This window comes from Protopterus annectens, chromosome 8.part0 (assembly GCF_019279795.1).
Source record: "Protopterus annectens isolate FY-2018-M chromosome 8.part0, PAN1.0, whole genome shotgun sequence".
NCBI lineage: Eukaryota > Metazoa > Chordata > Ceratodontiformes > Protopteridae > Protopterus > Protopterus annectens.
Genome location: NC_056741.1, coordinates 1,292,374,229 through 1,292,391,519, shown reverse-complemented (window position 1 = coordinate 1,292,391,519; position 17,291 = coordinate 1,292,374,229).

The following is a 17,291-nucleotide window of genomic DNA, read 5'->3' as shown; positions in this document are numbered from 1 at the left end:
CTTTTGTAGGATGTCCACATCATTAGGAGTTTCGATTATGGCTCCTAGTTTGCAGTCATCTGCGAACTTCATTAGCCAAAGACCTTCTGTGTTAGCCTGTACGTCTGAGAAGTAGATACCAAACAGGAGAGGACCCAGGGCTGAACCCTGTGGTACTCCACTTGTCACTGGTCTGAAGTCAGATTTGGAGTCTGCTACTTTCACAGTGTGGGTTCTGCCAGTGAGCCAGTTGGCAACCCATCTTATGACATAGGGATTTATACCTAGTTTAGTGAGTTTATCTATAATTCCAGGATGGTGTTGAAAGCCTTGGCAAGATATAGATAAGCTGTGTGAACCACCTTACCCTCATCTACAGCTTTGGTGACCGCTTCAAAGAAGTCTATCAGGTTTAGGAGGCATGATCTGCCTTCTACAAACCCAAACTGGGTGGGTTCCAGAGTTTGGAGATTACCAATGTCATTGTTTATAAGTTCCATGATGATGCATTCTATAGCCTTGCAGACCAGGCTCATCAGGCTAATGGGGCATTAGTTCCTGGGGTCTGTGGTGGCTCCCCCTTTGTAGAGTGGGATAACTGTCACTGTGCACCATTCAGTGGGTACAAAGCCTGAGGTGAGGCTATGATTGAACATGGTACTTAGGTGGGGTGCCAGTTCCTTCTGTAGTTCATGTAGAATGCAGCCAGGGATGTTGTCAGGTCCCATGGATGCTGTGTTCTTGGCTTTGGAGAATGTGTTTTTTACCTGTCCAGCTGTGATTACAGGAACTTTGCATTCTTCCAGTATAGAGATGGGCCCTTTAAGGGGTGAGAGGGGGGTAAGGTTAGCACTGGAAATATCTGCCAGGATGTTGGCAATATCAGTTGGCTCTGTATATTTAGTGCCATTGTGCTGTAACTCAGAGCAGATCTGAGTGTTGCCATTGAGATTCTTGACATAGAATGCTTTGTGGTTGTCTTTAGAATCAGTGGTGATGTTGCTTTCACAAATAGCTTTGGAGGATTTTATGAGGGATTTCAGCTTTTTACTGAGGCTGACCAGGGAGCTCCTCCAGTCATGGGATTTTACTCTTTTTTGCAACAGTTTCTTTCTTCTGTTGTAGAGTTTGCTTATGGCAGGGGGCTACCAGATTGGCTTCCTTTTTTTGGAGGATAACATCTTGGTTCTGTTAGGGATTGCATGATCCATGCCCTCGTGTAAGTGCTTATAAAGTGCATTTGTGTAGGATTCAGCAGTCGTACCTCTATTATCCATCTGCATGGGTGTCGTGAAGTTTGCCACTTTTGTCTTAAGAAGCGTGAAGTTGGCTTTGGAAACATTTTTTACGGTGGTTTCCCTAATGGGGACAGGAGGTGGATGTCTAAGGTGATTAGCTTGAGGTCAGATCTGACCAACGAGGAACTGACCTCTGGTGTGGAACACCAGTTGCCCATGTTGGTAATGACCAGTTCTAGGATATTGCTGCCCCTGGTGGGGATGTGAATAAGTTGATCCAAAGTGTTGGAATTCATGAATTCCAGAAAACATTGAGCAAAAGAGCTGGTACATGAGTAGTTTTCCCAGTTAATGGTAGGGTAGTTGAAATTGCCCATTATTAGGGTGTTAGGTTGTACTCTAATATTTTCCAGTGTATCAAGGAATGAGGAGTGGGAATACTGGGGCATGGTGGGAGATCTGTAGCAAGCTACAATTTGGATTGTGGTCTTGCGCAGAGTTAGTTGCACTTGGATAATCTCAGATGCATTATGCTGAGCAACTTGCCTGGAGATGTGGATAACCTTAATGAATATGGACACTCCTCTGCCTTTAGTGTTTTGGCCCAGGTTAGGTGGCCAAAAGGTGTGGTATGAATTATAGCCTGGTAATGCAGGCGTGCTCTCTGGAGCCTTGAACCAGGTCTCTGTCACTGCACAAATTTCATTGTTCTCCATTTTAAGGAGTGCCTCGAGTGAGTGCATTTTGAGGTTTAGACTTCTAGCACTGAGTAGCATTACCCTCAGATTTTGCTTGCTTTTACCTGTTACAGTGGTGAGTTTGTCATTTGAACCTTGCCTAAAAAAGGCACTATAGGGGTGGCAAGAGCCTTAGCCAGTATCCAGAATCCCAAGGGCGACAGGTGCAGGCCATCTCTGGCAAAGCATTGTGGTCTGTTGACCATGTCGTCCCAGGCAGACAGATACTGGATCCCCTTAAAATGACACCGGAAGCTTAGCCAATTGTTGAAGTCAGTCATTTTGTCCTTGTACTGTGGCATCATTCTGGGCGATGGCAGGAAGGGCTAGTGTCATACCTGACTGGGCTACAAGATTGGACAGCTCCTTCATGTCTCTTTTCATGTAGTCCAGGGAGGTACATCTCAGGTCATTCACATCAACATGAACAATGACAGAGTAATATTTGTACTTGTTGTGGAGTGACCTGTGTGCATGCGTTATGTGGCGGATCCTGGTACCCGACAGGCAGCTGACAGTAACTTTCTTCTTGTTTAGCCTGGTGAGTGGAACATCATTGTGCCTGACTATAGAGTCACCTATGACTAGAGTGTCGGGAATGCTGACACTCTATATTATTTCTTTGTTGCACTATTTACTAAGGAGACAGGAGGGACATTTTGTGCCTGTCAGTGGAGGAGAAGGCACTGTGAGGATGAAAGATGAATGAATTTTTTGAGAAATCAGGGGAGAACAGAAAAAAGATCTGATATCATTAATGTAGAGTAAGACAATGGTGCCTGATGGGTTACATCCTAAAGCCTTTAAGAGCCTTGATGGATTACTATTAAAAGTCTCTGACAAAAACATTGTGTAAGTTATTGATCTGCCAAAAGGAGTGGATGTGTGCAAATGATGTAGCACTTCAAAAGGGGAGTAAAAAAAAGCAATCCAGGAAATTATCAAACAGTGAGTCTGACATATATAGTTAGAAAGGTAATGGGAAAATACAAAGGGGATACTTCTTTTTTTCCCGGAAAGAGAACAATCAAGGGTCATCAGCCAGCATGGGAAGGTAGCCACAAGTTCATGTCTAAGCAAACTAATCCATTTACATCACTGGGCAATGGTGGAACTGAAGGAAGCAACTGCAGATGTTGTTTATCTGGATTTTATCATGGTGTTCATCACTGGGCAATGGTGGAACTGAAGGAAGCAACTACAGATGTTGTTTACCTGGATTTTATCATGGTGTTCATCACTGGGCAATGGTGGAACTGAAGGAAGCAACTTCAGATGTTGTTTATCTGGATTTTATCATGGTGTTCATCACTGGGCAATGGCGAAACTGATGGAAGCAACTGCAGATGTTGTTTAGCTGGATTTTATCATGGTGTTCATCACTGGGCAATGGTGGAACTGAAGGAAGCAACTGCAGATGTTGTTTATCTGGATTTTATCATGGTGTTCATCACTGGGCAATGGTGGAACCGAAGGAAGCAACTGCAGATGTTGTTTATCTGGATTTTATCATGGTGTTCATCACTGGGCAATGGTGAAACTGATGGAAGCAACTGCAGATGTTGTTTAGCTGGATTTTATCATGGTATTCACTTCTCACCCTACTGAAGAGTACTGAGCAAGCTAAAAATATGGGGTCAGGTAGAGAATGGTCAAGTATATAGAGAACTGCTTGAACAAAAACAGTAACGTAACAGTATGATGCATAATGTCACATGAAAGGCTTTTAGTGGAGTAGCTCAAGTCATGACTTCAGTCTTGGACTCACCAGTGTATGTGGACTGATATCCCTAAAGATGCATATGCTGCTATCAACCTCTCGGTGAATAACACAAAAGATGGTGTGTAACATTAGGAGGGCAAAGGAATAGTCAAGAGAAATTTGAGAAGATTGTCAGCATGGCCAGACTGATAACTGCTGAAGGAAAGTTTACTGATGAAAAATGCAGTGTTGGTTGTGAGAAATCATAATCCTGAGGTGGCTTTTAGGCTGTGTGGAGAACATCACAGTGAGTGTAGGTAGGCGAAAGATAATAACGCAATTGTAACTGTATTATGTTTGATCACCAGAACCAGCAGGGAAACATGCTGCTAAATACTATAGAATGTTTTGTGGCACATCCAGATAAGGGTCTTTAACTGTCCAGTTGTGAATGAAATTAGTGAAGCCTCAGGCAGAATATTGTGTCAGCTACTGGGACCATTTAGTGAAAAAGGATAGCAGGATCCTTACAACAACATCTACAAATTTACAGAGAAACATGAGCATTTCCTGCAAAAAAAAAAGTACAAACAAGCCAAAGAGATCTGAATAAGAATAGTTATACCATGGATTTGACAAATATACCCCTGTTGCTTTATAGGTAAATTAGCCCACCCTCCTAAAAACCATCCCAGCATAGCATCTGCAGGATTTACAGCAAGCAAACAACTACACTCTTAATATACTTTAAGAAGATACAGTTTATTATTTTCTAGTAGCTTCTTCCCATGAAAGGACCAACAAGAATCAAAAATTCCCCACATACCTCAAGGACAACAGAGATCACAACATATATCATAGGACTTCCAGGGAAAACAACAATAATATTGGACTCCTGTCAAGCACTCTGACAACCTCCCAAACCACTTGCCTCAACTGGTTACAAATTTAATGCAAAAATCTCACTTAAAGGACCACAGGACAGACCCAGCAACAACACTATCTCTGCCCCTCCACTCTGAAAAATGAACAAAAATGAGAGTATCACATGATGAATAAAAAAGAAGCCCACCTAAAAGAGAAATACATATACCCAAAGTGAAAAAAATATTTGATGCTTTAAATTTCTACAGCCAAATTCTCTCAGAGAATAAACTCAAATCATTCAAAATAAGCTGTCTGAAATAGAGTTGACCCTATGACCACCACTTATGGTTTAAGCTAGGCTATAACATCACAGCTGTTCAAGAGCTCCCAAACCCTGGGATGCAACAGTCAGTTTTACTCTCACTCAGATCATTCTCAGCACTTTTGTCAAAACCTGCCAAAGAGAAAATAGATAGCTTCCAGCCAAATCACATGAGAAAAAATATACAACCTCCCAAGCACAGAAACATTTCTCAAGAAATTGCAGTCTAAAAAAATATGAAAAAAGATAAGGATGGGAAATTAGTAATCTGCAATAAGAAAGTTTTTTTCTGAAAAAAAAATATTCTGGTTGCTAAACAATCAAAAATACTCTGCTAAAACTACAATGGATCAACATAGCTGAAACACATGAATGGATTAATTGGACATTCAACATGTTGGCTGAATAAGGCTTGCTGTATGAAAACCTCAGAGGCTTCTTTCACTCTTAACACTCCAGGGGACCCCTTTTTTGCAATTCCCAAAGCTGCATGAAAACAGACTAATTCTACCTTGTTGCCCAGCCATTGCTAGCAGAGGTTCCATTATAGAACCAGTTGCCATATATCTCAAATGCATCCTATTACCTTTAACGATGGCACCAAAGTATTGTATTTTTGAATTATTAGACTTCATCAATTAGATTATCAGGCTTTTCAAACAAGTAGACTGGTCTCTTCTTACTATAGATGTGTAATCTTTGTATCCAGTACTACCCTATACCTACAGCATTGCAGCTATTAAAGGAATCCTTTCTCATTGTACACACAAATTTCCACAGATACTAAACTAAAACCAAAAGTCCACTACTGAAATTAGTAATTGTCAACTATTTACCTCAGAAAAACAATTTTAAAGCTAAAACTAGATAGTGAAGTTGCATTATAATGATGCAGTTCCTAGGTACAGATGCCTCAAAAGGCTGCCCGAAATTCTTATAAGGTACTTTCCTAGCACTCTGATGGTGGGAGAGAGAGAGGTGACTTAACATCCCTGCCTATTGTTTTAGAGGAAGACACTGGCTGAGTATATGGTACAGTGGGTAAGAGTGGTATTGTTGATTTAGATTCTAGTATGATGCAACTGGTGCTGATATTCAGTGGGGCATTAGTAAGGATCCACTCTTTTATGTTGGAATAATCAGTTATAGGATAAGTGCATGATGGGATTCTGATGGCCTTCATGAAGTCAAAAAGTGACAACCATATGGATTATACATAGGCGCATACCAGTGTCTTTTCTGAATACAGTCATCCATAACAACCATTTCTGCCCTTGTGTTTTTGTTTGGTAAGCCTAGGCATTGCTCAACAAGAGTTCAGGGCACGACTTATTGCAGACATGCGTAACACATTTTTAGGATTTTTGTGCAACCTAATTTGGTTGGCTATAATAAACATTTCCCTAGTTCCTTGTGCTAAGGGTTGGTCATTAAATTCAAAGGAATTATACTTTTAGCTAACATATATCTTAACATTAATTGTCCATTACAGTTTTGCATTTAAGTGCAATCAGTCTGTCATTCCTAGATAATCTACAATGATCAAAATGAATCCCTCATAGTATATTGCTTATGCCAGATCTCAGAGAAGGCAGCGAAGATCAAGACATTTGGCTTTATAAAATGAACAAGTCTTGGAGTTCAACTGTTTTACCAGAAATCCTGACTTTGACATAAATCAGTTTTACACATTTCTTAATTGCCCAGGCATTGTTACCTAAGGAAGACAACATTTTGCTTATGAGACTGCCAGTAGGCGCAGGATACATGTTTTAAGTCTACAGAGAGAGACAGTGTTCTGAAGGGCTGTCTACGCAGCACATGCAGAAAAGGGTTTGGGTATTAGGCTTGGTTTGTGCAGCTGTGGATGATCATGAGAATAAGCCAGGATTGAGTTACAAAATCCAACTATTGGTAGATGGTTTTCTGTTTCAATAGGAAGAAAATATTCCACTGTTTGTCTTGAGATCTTTCTTGAAATAATAACTTTGCTGTGATCTGGAGAGTTGCTACAGGTTCCAGTACTCAAACTTAAGTGCATCAAATAATTATGTGTAGTAATGTTGATAGACTCTAGGTTTTCATTTGATTAGTGCATAAAGTTGGATAGTATATTTGTCTCTTACTGCTGTGATTTAGCTGAGAAGAGGGGAATTGATCTAACTTGAGAACGTTTACTGGAAGCTGCTACTAAATAGTTACAGTGGACAGAATGTCAACGAGAGAATGAGCTTCGGGTGAGGGTGGGTCATGGAGAGGGAGGTCATTCTTTCACCTTTGCCTTTCTAGAGGGAGGTAAGCAGTGGCTTCAGCGACAACAGTGCTCGTCCAGGAAGTGACTAGTGGGCTGACTCATGTAGACCTCAGCAGCACTACAAACATGAATGATCTGCTGTTACTTGCCAAGTTAGATGAATTTGTGCAGTTGGGAACCATAAACACAAATGAAGCCATGGCAGGCACAGAGAGAGGAGACCTGGTTTACGACCAGTACCCCAGAATGAAGAATATACTGGCCAGCTGAAGGGAAAAGTGACAAAATTAAGCATTAGCAAGAAAGTGAAACAAAAGTATAAAGACAGGTTAGTTCAGACACCGGATCAGTCTAAAAGAATAGTAATAATAGTCATATCATATAGTACTATTAAACAGAAGGGAGATAAACAAGTATTACTTTGGGAAAGGACCAGTTCATAAGTTATAACAGCAAGTTCATAGCCAATATGCAGCAGCTGAGTTAGCAGTAACAAGACAAGAAGAGTAAGAAACAGAACTGGAAAATCTGCAGCTGAGCCATAGCACACAGGATAGCAGTGTGTGAAGAAAGTGATGTGAACACTGCAGGGAGGCTGCAGCAATGGCTGGCCAAAGGCAGGTGTACTACATGTCAGTCATTAAAACAATGTCAGTCCAAGATTACTAAACAAAGACTGACACCATATCCTGATTATGATTGCTATTTTTGTCATGAATAAAATAAAAAAAAGAATAAGATGGTTATATTCTGGCACGAGGCCAATGAAGGCTTGCTACAGACACTATTCCAAGCAAAGGTGCACCTCAGTAAAATAATTTAATGTCAGTCTGACTGCTTTACCACCTAAAATCTCATAAGGAAACTTGCATGCCAGCTGTCTCCAATCTGATCAGAGCATTCAGATCATACCTCTCAACCTCTTAATACAAAAAATCTGGACAAAGCCCTACAAAATAGGGGGACAAAGTCCCAAAAATAGGGACATATTTTAAATAATGCTATTATAAACTTAGAAAGTTGCTAGAGAAGCATGGATTGTTTTAACATACATTTTCTGAAGGATTTGAAGTCCGAAACTCAAATGTATGCCATTATTTAGTGACTTCAGTCCTTAGAACATCCCGGTGATTTGCCAGAAAACCACAAATTTTATGAGGAATAGACCAAAAATATGAGACAAAAATCTGGACATTTTGCGAAAATTTGGACAGTTGAGAGGTATGATTCAGATCAAGCATAATAAAAGCTTACAGGCCAAAAAAAGCAAGGAAAGGCTAATGGAAATGTTGGTATTAAGGAATATATTAGAAACACAACAGTCCAAAAATGCCACGAAACCAAGAAAAACCAGGAACACAGTGAAATAAAATAAAAAGGTTTACTGGTGCATCCAGTACCTAGGCTTATGCCTTCAAGGGAATTCTATTAAGGAATATATTGTCAGTTGACACGCCATTTTAACTGCAGTAAAGGCTACATATCTGGTCAGGATAATCAGTTTTCAGGATAATCACTTAGCTTTGCACTTTTAATGTCTAGCTTTTGTTATTGTCTAATTTTATCTTAAAAGGTGTACAAATGACTAATTACTGAATTAGGGTTTCCAGGAAAGATTAGCTAAAAGTTAGTTAAAGCAGAGCTTATGGAAGAAAGCTGATCAGTTTTTATGACTAGGGTCTAAAGTATCATATCTCATTAGTATATGATAATACATATAGAAATCAGACTTCCTTGCTTTCACTGTCACAGTAATAACTGCTTGTGGGTAAGTAACCTGCACTTCTGATAGCTCAAAGTGTTGAATTACCACCTCTTTATTTAATTAGATGCTCTTTTTTGTGAGGAACTAAGAGTTAATTTAAGAAAAGTAATTCTACTGTAGGACATGTTGAAGATGTTAATCTGCTGTCAAGTTTGCCATGTTTTCTGCCGTATGTTTTACAATATGTCTGGCTGGATGTGTGTGCTGTGAAATAAAATCACATAATTAGATGGTTAGCTGTACTTCAAAAACATTAAGGGCTTCAATACACACTAATGAAGGTAAAGCTGTTGCAGTACTACAAATAATTGAAAGTGATAACATGTAAGGGAATGAAGTAGATATGTCAGGTGACTATGGTAGAGTCAGGCATGCATGGACGAGAGGGACACAAATACTTGTATATTGTCAAGTTAAGTGTTATATCCAGGCACACAAACTAATACAGGTGGATGATAGGTGCCTGGATTTTCAACAGACTAATTGAGAAGATGGTATTAGGCCTCTTATGTAGTAGTAGCCATGATGACCAGTGGCCTTTAATCAACCTGTCACCCAGGTTGTTGAAATACTAACCTTCATTGGGGAACATGTTTGATATGCCACCTAACAAGATCTAGTCCTCATAAACAGAACCTTATAGCTGACTAAAAAAACTCCAACTATTCTCTGTCTCATATCGCCTACTTAGAGGCAATCTCTGCTTGACTTACAAAGCCAGGTCTGATCCAGCTCTGTTAGAAATGCTACATCTGAAGAAATCCCAATCCCTCTGCACCACATGCTCCAGAGACCTCAACCTCATTACCACAATCAACAAAACATGCTGGAGGGACAGGTTCATAACCCAGAGACTGCCCATACTATGGAATAGACTTCCCATAGATGTCAAGCAGAGCACCTCACTGGCCCTCTTCAAGAGAAATCTTGATGAGTGGATGGGAAAAAAAAATTCACCCCAGGGATCACTCCAGTGGCTTTACACGACAGAGGCACTGGGAACTAAGGTCGGGTGGCACAATGCCAGGGTAATCCTATGGGCTAGGCTTGTAAAGGCTCCAGGGCCATTAGCCTAGTACACACCTATGAACCTATGAACCTATAATGCTTGGAAACTGATGAATGTTGAATGGAACCTGTGGGATACATGGCAGGATTTCCTCAAATTCACTGAATTCTTACAATAAGACTATTTAATTGAGGCTTTCAAGGCATATAAGTTGGGCAGGCATTCTGTCAAATGTGATTCACTTGAAATCCACCACTCAGATAATAAATTACAGTTTTATAACTGAACCAATTAAACTGCACAAGGGAGAAGGGCAGAAATATCCCCTTTTCAGTGCACTTAGTATAACAATTTGGAAAAATGGTCTATTTAACATTGATGGGTGTAGTTCAAGGCTGTAAGATACTAAAGTTTAACCATTAGCCTAGCCTATGCAGATAACATTTTGATTCTGCTTGTGATCCCCTATTTATGAATCAGAAATGTGTTATCAGTTTTGCAAAGTTCAAACAGTTACTAACCTTAGAAGAAATGTCACCAAAACTAATTTAGCCCAATTGAATCTAATTCTGTATGTACTCATTCTTTGGCTCAGGACATTGGCGTAACTTTACATTATAGCTGCTTTTATCTATTAAGATTGAAAATCTTTAATATATTTTTTGCTGTTTGGCCTCTAAATAGTTAGTTAATTGCTGGCTGAAGGAAGCTGAATTACTTAGACAAAATGCTTTACATCTAGGTATACAAAATAAAATCTAGCCATTAAATTGGTGGGTCTGTTATAGCTGTGTTTCCTTTTCTTTTTCAAAATATACCCTTGACCTCTCCCAGTGAGTAAAAGGTTAGATTATTCATCTGTTTATCCTGAAGTAGAAGACCCCCCACTCTGCAGTCCAGGGCTGCTTCAGGGTCTAACAGCAAAGGTCGAATGCTTACTGTGTCATTTTAGATGGTACACACTGCCCACATGAATCTCTGAAGCCTAGTGCTGGCTTAATTATCAGAACTTGCATCCTAGGTGGATATAGTCTACAACTGTGGTAATGAGCTATGGATATTAAAAACAATGGTAAACAAATAAGCAAGTGTTTCTTGTTTTTGTTTTTGTCTAGACTGACTTGAACTTCAACAGAATAGCGAATTCTTATGACGTAGCAGACGGCGAAGGCAGGAGACTAATGAGTATTTTCGTTATTTTCCACAAACCGGTAAGTACTTCCACATAACTTAGTCTGCTTCTCTTACAGTCTTCAATCTACATTATAAGATAAGCTGCTGATTCTGAAAGTCTGCTCAAAATATTTCTGCTGATGTAATATTTCTAAATAAGTTCTTAATATTTTTCAGTCAGCATTATGCTGAACAAATGTATTTGAACATTTTCATCCATTACATTAAACAAAATATTAATATCTACTGGATAATCTGCATCCCGGTGGTAAATATTATGCTTGTTTCTCATTCATAAAAATGCTTAATTTGATATTATTAAATAACTTCTTATGGACAAGAAATATATTGTAACTATTTTCCACAGAATTCATTATAAGGGAAAGCCTTTTCCGTAAAAGAGGACTTTGTGCTTTACTGAGAAAAAATGCTCCATTTTTTTTTTCTTGGTTTTGACTTTTTTCCCTGGATTTTCTACTTCCCTCTGGTCTTCATTTCATCTTATGTCTTCTATTAATTTCTAAACTGCCTTTATATCAAAAAACTACTTTCCCTGTTGTTGGCTCACTAAATATCTCCTAAATGATCCTTTGTCAACAGGGAGTACTTGCCCTTATGATGTCATAGGTTCCAAGAAAAATCCATTTTCCATCAAATTATATTTCCAGTTTAACACACATACAGACAAATGATAAACGATGAAATGCATCAGTATATATATATATATATATATATATATATATATATATCCTCAATCCAGGTATAGGGGTGCAGTCCTTCCACCACAAAAGGAGTATATCAACTCTAATCACTTTAGTCCAAATACAGGATTCCTTCCCCACCACAAAGGAAGTGCTTTTGCATACATCACCTCTTTCCTGGTACACAAGGACTCTCCCCCCATAGAACATGCATCAACATGCATCAGCTCAATCCATGTGCATGAGCTCATTCCTCACCCTACAGAGGAAGCGCACCAAAATACTTCACCTCATCAGGGTGCACAAGCACTTTCCCCAAGAGAGGAAGTGCATCAACTTACATCACCTCAGTCCTGATGCATTAGGGTATCCCTCCGCAAGAGACAAAGTGCATCAACTTACATCACCTCTGTCCTGATGCATAAGGGTATCCCTCTGCAAGAGACAACGTGCATCACCACACAACACCTCTGTCCTGATGCATAAGGGTATCCCTCTGCAAGAGACAAAGTGCATCACCACACATCACCTCTGTCCTGATGCATAAGGGTATCCCTCTGCAAGAGACTAAGTGCATCACCACACATCACCTCTGTCCTGATGCATAAGGGTATCCCTCTGCAAGAGACTAAGTACATCACCACACATCACCTCTGTCCTGATGCATAAGGGTATCCCTCTGCAAGAGACAAAGTGCATCACCACACATCACCTCTGTCCTGATGCATAAGGGTATCCCTCTGCAAGAGACAAAGTGCATCACCACACAACACCTCTGTCCTGATGCATAAGGGTATCCCTCTGCAAGAGACTAAGTGCATCATCACACAACACCTCTGTCCTGATGCATAAGGGTATCCCTCTGCAAGAGACAAAGTGCATCACCACACAACACCTCTGTCCTGATGCATAAGGGTATCCCTCTGCAAGAGACAAAGTGCATCACCACACAACACCTCTGTCCTGATGCATAAGGGTATCCCTCTGCAAGAGACTAAGTGCATCATCACACATCACCTCCATTCAGGTGCATAAGGGTATCCCTCCACAAGAGACTAAGTGCATCACCACACATCACCTCCATTCAGGTGCATAAGGGTATCCCTCCACAAGAGACTAAGTGCATCACCACACATCACCTCCGTCCAGGTGCAGGAGTACATTTGTTCCCCTAAAGAGTATGTGCACCCATATAGCTCACCTTAGTCCAGCTGGAGGAGCATATTCTTTCACCTACAGGAGAAGTGGACCAACACACATCACCTTAGTCCAATTGTGGGAGCACCCCCCCAGAAAAGTGGAGCAACATGCATCACCTCAGTCCAAATGCAGAAGCTCATTCCTTCCCATGCAGAGGAAGTGCATTGACATACATCACCACAGTCTTGGTGAAGGAGCTCATTCCTTCCCATGCAGAAGAAGTGCATCGACATACATCCAAGGGTATAGCCAGGCATTCTCGTTATACTCTGTAGAGTACATTTTTTTTCTGAGCATCAGAAACACTGGGGCTTTAGTAGGCCATATTATGTCTATAACCATTTGAATGCCTCTAACAACATGCATATAATTGGTTTACACAGGGAATTACAAATTAAAACAATATCTCTAATAGTTTTTGATTGAGCAGCTGAAAACGTTACACTCACTAAAGTGCCACATTGGGGGGGGGCAACAGCTTGAGAGTCGTGCCCAATTTTTTAATGTCAGGTGGGCTGGGGAGGCAGCTATAAAGTTTATGTGTACAAAATGTAATTCACTGACTACACCCCTGTAGACACCACCACAGGCCAGGTGCAGGAACTCATTCCTTCCCATGCAGAGGAAGTGCACTGACATACATCACCACAGTCCAGCTGCAGCAGCATGATGCCCACCCCCCACACAAGAAGCACATCATGATACATTAACTCAGCCCTGATGCAGCAGCACATTCCTCCACCCAACACAATACATAAAGTAACAGACAAAGATGGGAAAGGATAGAGTTCATCCACATGCTCCTTTCTGAACCAGAGCTCATATGAATTATTATATTAATTAAAAAGTTATTTAATTGCCTGTCTGATTCTCTAACTAACATGCTATCTGATGCATTTGGAGAAGGTGCAACGATTCCTCACAAATGGAATCAAGGGGCTTCAAGGATTGGCGTATAAACAAAGACTACAATTTTCTCTCTTCTCTGTATGTTATTGTCTTCTTAGAGGAAGCCTATTACTAGCATACAAAGCATTAAAGGGCCCCGTACTATTTGAAATCCCTTGCTTTGAATATCCTCTGGTTTCATGAGTGCAAGAGGACACACAGCCTAAACAAAAATTAATATAAACTGTAATGTGAAACCTGACAACTTCACATCTCAAAGGCTTTGTGTCTTTAGAATAAACTGTGTCCCTTAATTAAACTTAGCCCGTTGATATATTTCCTTTAAGAAGGAATTGGATGACTACATGGGGCCCCATAAGTTCCAACATGGCATATGAACTTAGATCACTTAGTACAGTCTTCACTGATATTTCCAAAGTGTTTGATAACACTGAACTGAAACTTCATGTTGCCATTTCTTGCAGACTTTTTTCATCAAGTACTTAACTGGTTTTGCAGCTAATCTGGTCACACCCAGTCTAAAGGAATGAAGTCAAATCTCTGTTCCAGCACATCTTGTTTGGAGCTCCACAAGGGCTGCATTATATATATATAATATATAGATATATAGATTAAATTGTGTATGATACCTTGCCTAAAGGGCTCCATGTATTTCTAGATTCTGGAATGGGTATGGACAGTCATACCTTCATTTCTGAATGGAGTTCTATCCAACCAGAGGCTTCCCATACGTTTGTTTCTACAAAAATTGAGCATCCAAACAAGCAATTTATTGATCTCAGTAAAACATTAGATACCTTTTTACTGGATGTGCAGAAGTTTGTTACAAATCTCGTGTTTGATGAATTATATGCATATTTTATGGAGGCTATAGCCAAGGCTGATAAAGAATTACAAGCTGGAAAATTAAAGAAATGTCAGCAAAATGTTAGACACTATAAGACTGAATCTGCATTTGCTAAGAAATGTTACAGATGAATAGTGCACTTCTTTAATACTGCTTTGTGTTCCTCTTCTTCCATTTATAACAGACCTTATTAAAAAAAAAAGAGAAAAATACCTTCTTATTCTTATCATAGCTTCTATTCAGCCACTGATATTTCGTCAGTCAGAAGAAGATTCTTCTCCCACAAGTAAACAAATAAATGTAGATAGGTCTTCTTCTACCCCCTTTAGGTACAAATTGGGAGGGAGGAAACAAACTCAAACCTCAGTATTCTGCAGCTGTTACAGCAAATGTTTGCAGAAGTTTTTTAAACATGTTTTAAAAAAGTTTATTCAAGGCAATTGAGTGGTCTGATGGGCAAGCATTCGTGTCCTACATCTCACTTAACTGGCTTGAATAAACTTTTTCAAAACTTTTAAAAATGTCTACAAGGCATCTTATTCTTCTACTGGGAGGGGAGTGGAAGCGTTTTCCTAGATCTAAGAGCTAAGGTGATATCTTCTGGGTGTAATTTGTTACTCTTTCTCAGTATAAGATATCCTATGGAAAGGTCAAAAATTCATTTGAATTTTTTTCTAAATTTAAGAAGCCATATCTTCAGGGAACTGTACAATCTTTAGTTTCCTTTCAACCTCTGAAGGGATATTTTCCCTGTGGAAATTGTAACTTTTACAGAAGGGTATGTACAATTAAATATTTCACATCTATAAACAGCACATACATAAGAAAATCATCATTTAATAACTTGTAGCACTGACTGGGTAGTGTACATGGTCATTTATTCTTGCTGGGTCTTCAATGATGGACAGACTTCCAGCCCTCGGATGGTAGACAGTTTGTCTTTTTCCTCAGTGTGCAGGACATGCAATAAGATTTGCCACTGAGCAAAAAGATTGTTTTGATATATTTACATTGTTTTTTTTTTATCTTGACAGCACTGCCTGCACTCAGAAATCGTTGCAGTATATTTTAGCCTTTTGCACTATTTTGTGAACTGACAGTTACTTAATGTATCAAAGCAGGGTTTTGAGTTTTTTATGGGATGTGGACTTTATTGAAAATTGAAGTAGTGCTGTATTTTTCATGGTTTGGGTTGATTGATCAAGTTATGATCATTTCAGTTATTTCCAGTTGTGTTTGACAGTATATTTAGGGAGACATGCAGTTTCACTGAACAGATTTCTAGAGTGCTTATTAAGTTAAATGCTTAATTTTTTTGATGGACCGCAGTAATTTTTTTTATTTTGTTAACTACAGCTATTTGGTGCAGTTTACATTTTGATTGCTCTTGTGTGAGACTGAGTTTAATATGTATAAGTTGGGCGATGTGGGAGTTGTGGGGACAAAGCCACCCATATAATATCTTGTGAATTACATTTTTAGTGCAGTGTTAGCTCCTGCTGTATTGTATTTTGATATGGACATTTAAATATACAGCAAGTCAGCAAGTTAACAAGAGAAGCCAGATAAAAGAAACCTGTAAGAACGATATTATTTATAAATAGTTAAAGCTAAAGGGCTGCTGATGACTAGTTGTATTTTTACATTTGTACTACACACTATTCCCTGGGATTCATGAAGCTTGCGCCAGGTGCAGGTGTAGCGTCAGCATTCTAACACCAAATATGGCCACTGAGCGATTCAGGTACGAGCTGTTTCCATGTGCATTACCTGCGTACGCTATGTCCGCACAACTCCTGAGCCTTGCATGCTAATTACCCCATGTGTAGCAGTGCATGCAAATGAAGGTATGTAGCGATTCAGGAAGTGGTGCAGGCGTAGTGTAAGCATGCAGAAATGTAAACCGTAGAAAACGGTTTACATTTTTGCAAACATAAAATCGGAGCCATGACAGCTGACCAAACACATGTATTATAATGTTAATATATGCCAATAGCTAAATATATAGCCACTGGCATAAAAAAATGTACAAAATATAAAATTAACATTTAATATATATAGTCGCACTATCGCGACGTGGAAGCGCAGGGCAGCGGTGCGCAAAGGGAATCGCAAGAAATATATAAAAATATAGAATAAAACTGCAATGAAACACATATCATGATTTCCCCATAATAGTCAATGGCAGGCATGCTACACCATACTCATGGTGCAAGGGTTGCTAAGGGGCAGTGACAATGTTATGTGCATTAGCTAGGAATTAGTAGGCAATGCCATGCAAATGAGAGGAGTAATAGTGAATCGCAGATTCCCCGCTGGTGTCAGGATGCACCTCACAGCGTAGTGTTATAACACCGAGGTGAGCCCTTGAGATAAAGATGACATCAAAAGAGGGGTGTGTTGCCATTGCTGTAAGCACATTGGAGCATTGCTAAACCGGTCTGCCCCTAGCTAGGCAAAGCTGCAAGATAGGGATGTGTCAAATTGCCCATAGCTATGCTTAGCTGAGAGTACACAAGGTAACTGAGTATGCATGTGAACGGAGATGAAAGCATGTGTAAACCCGGTAAACAGGTATGCGCGTCGCG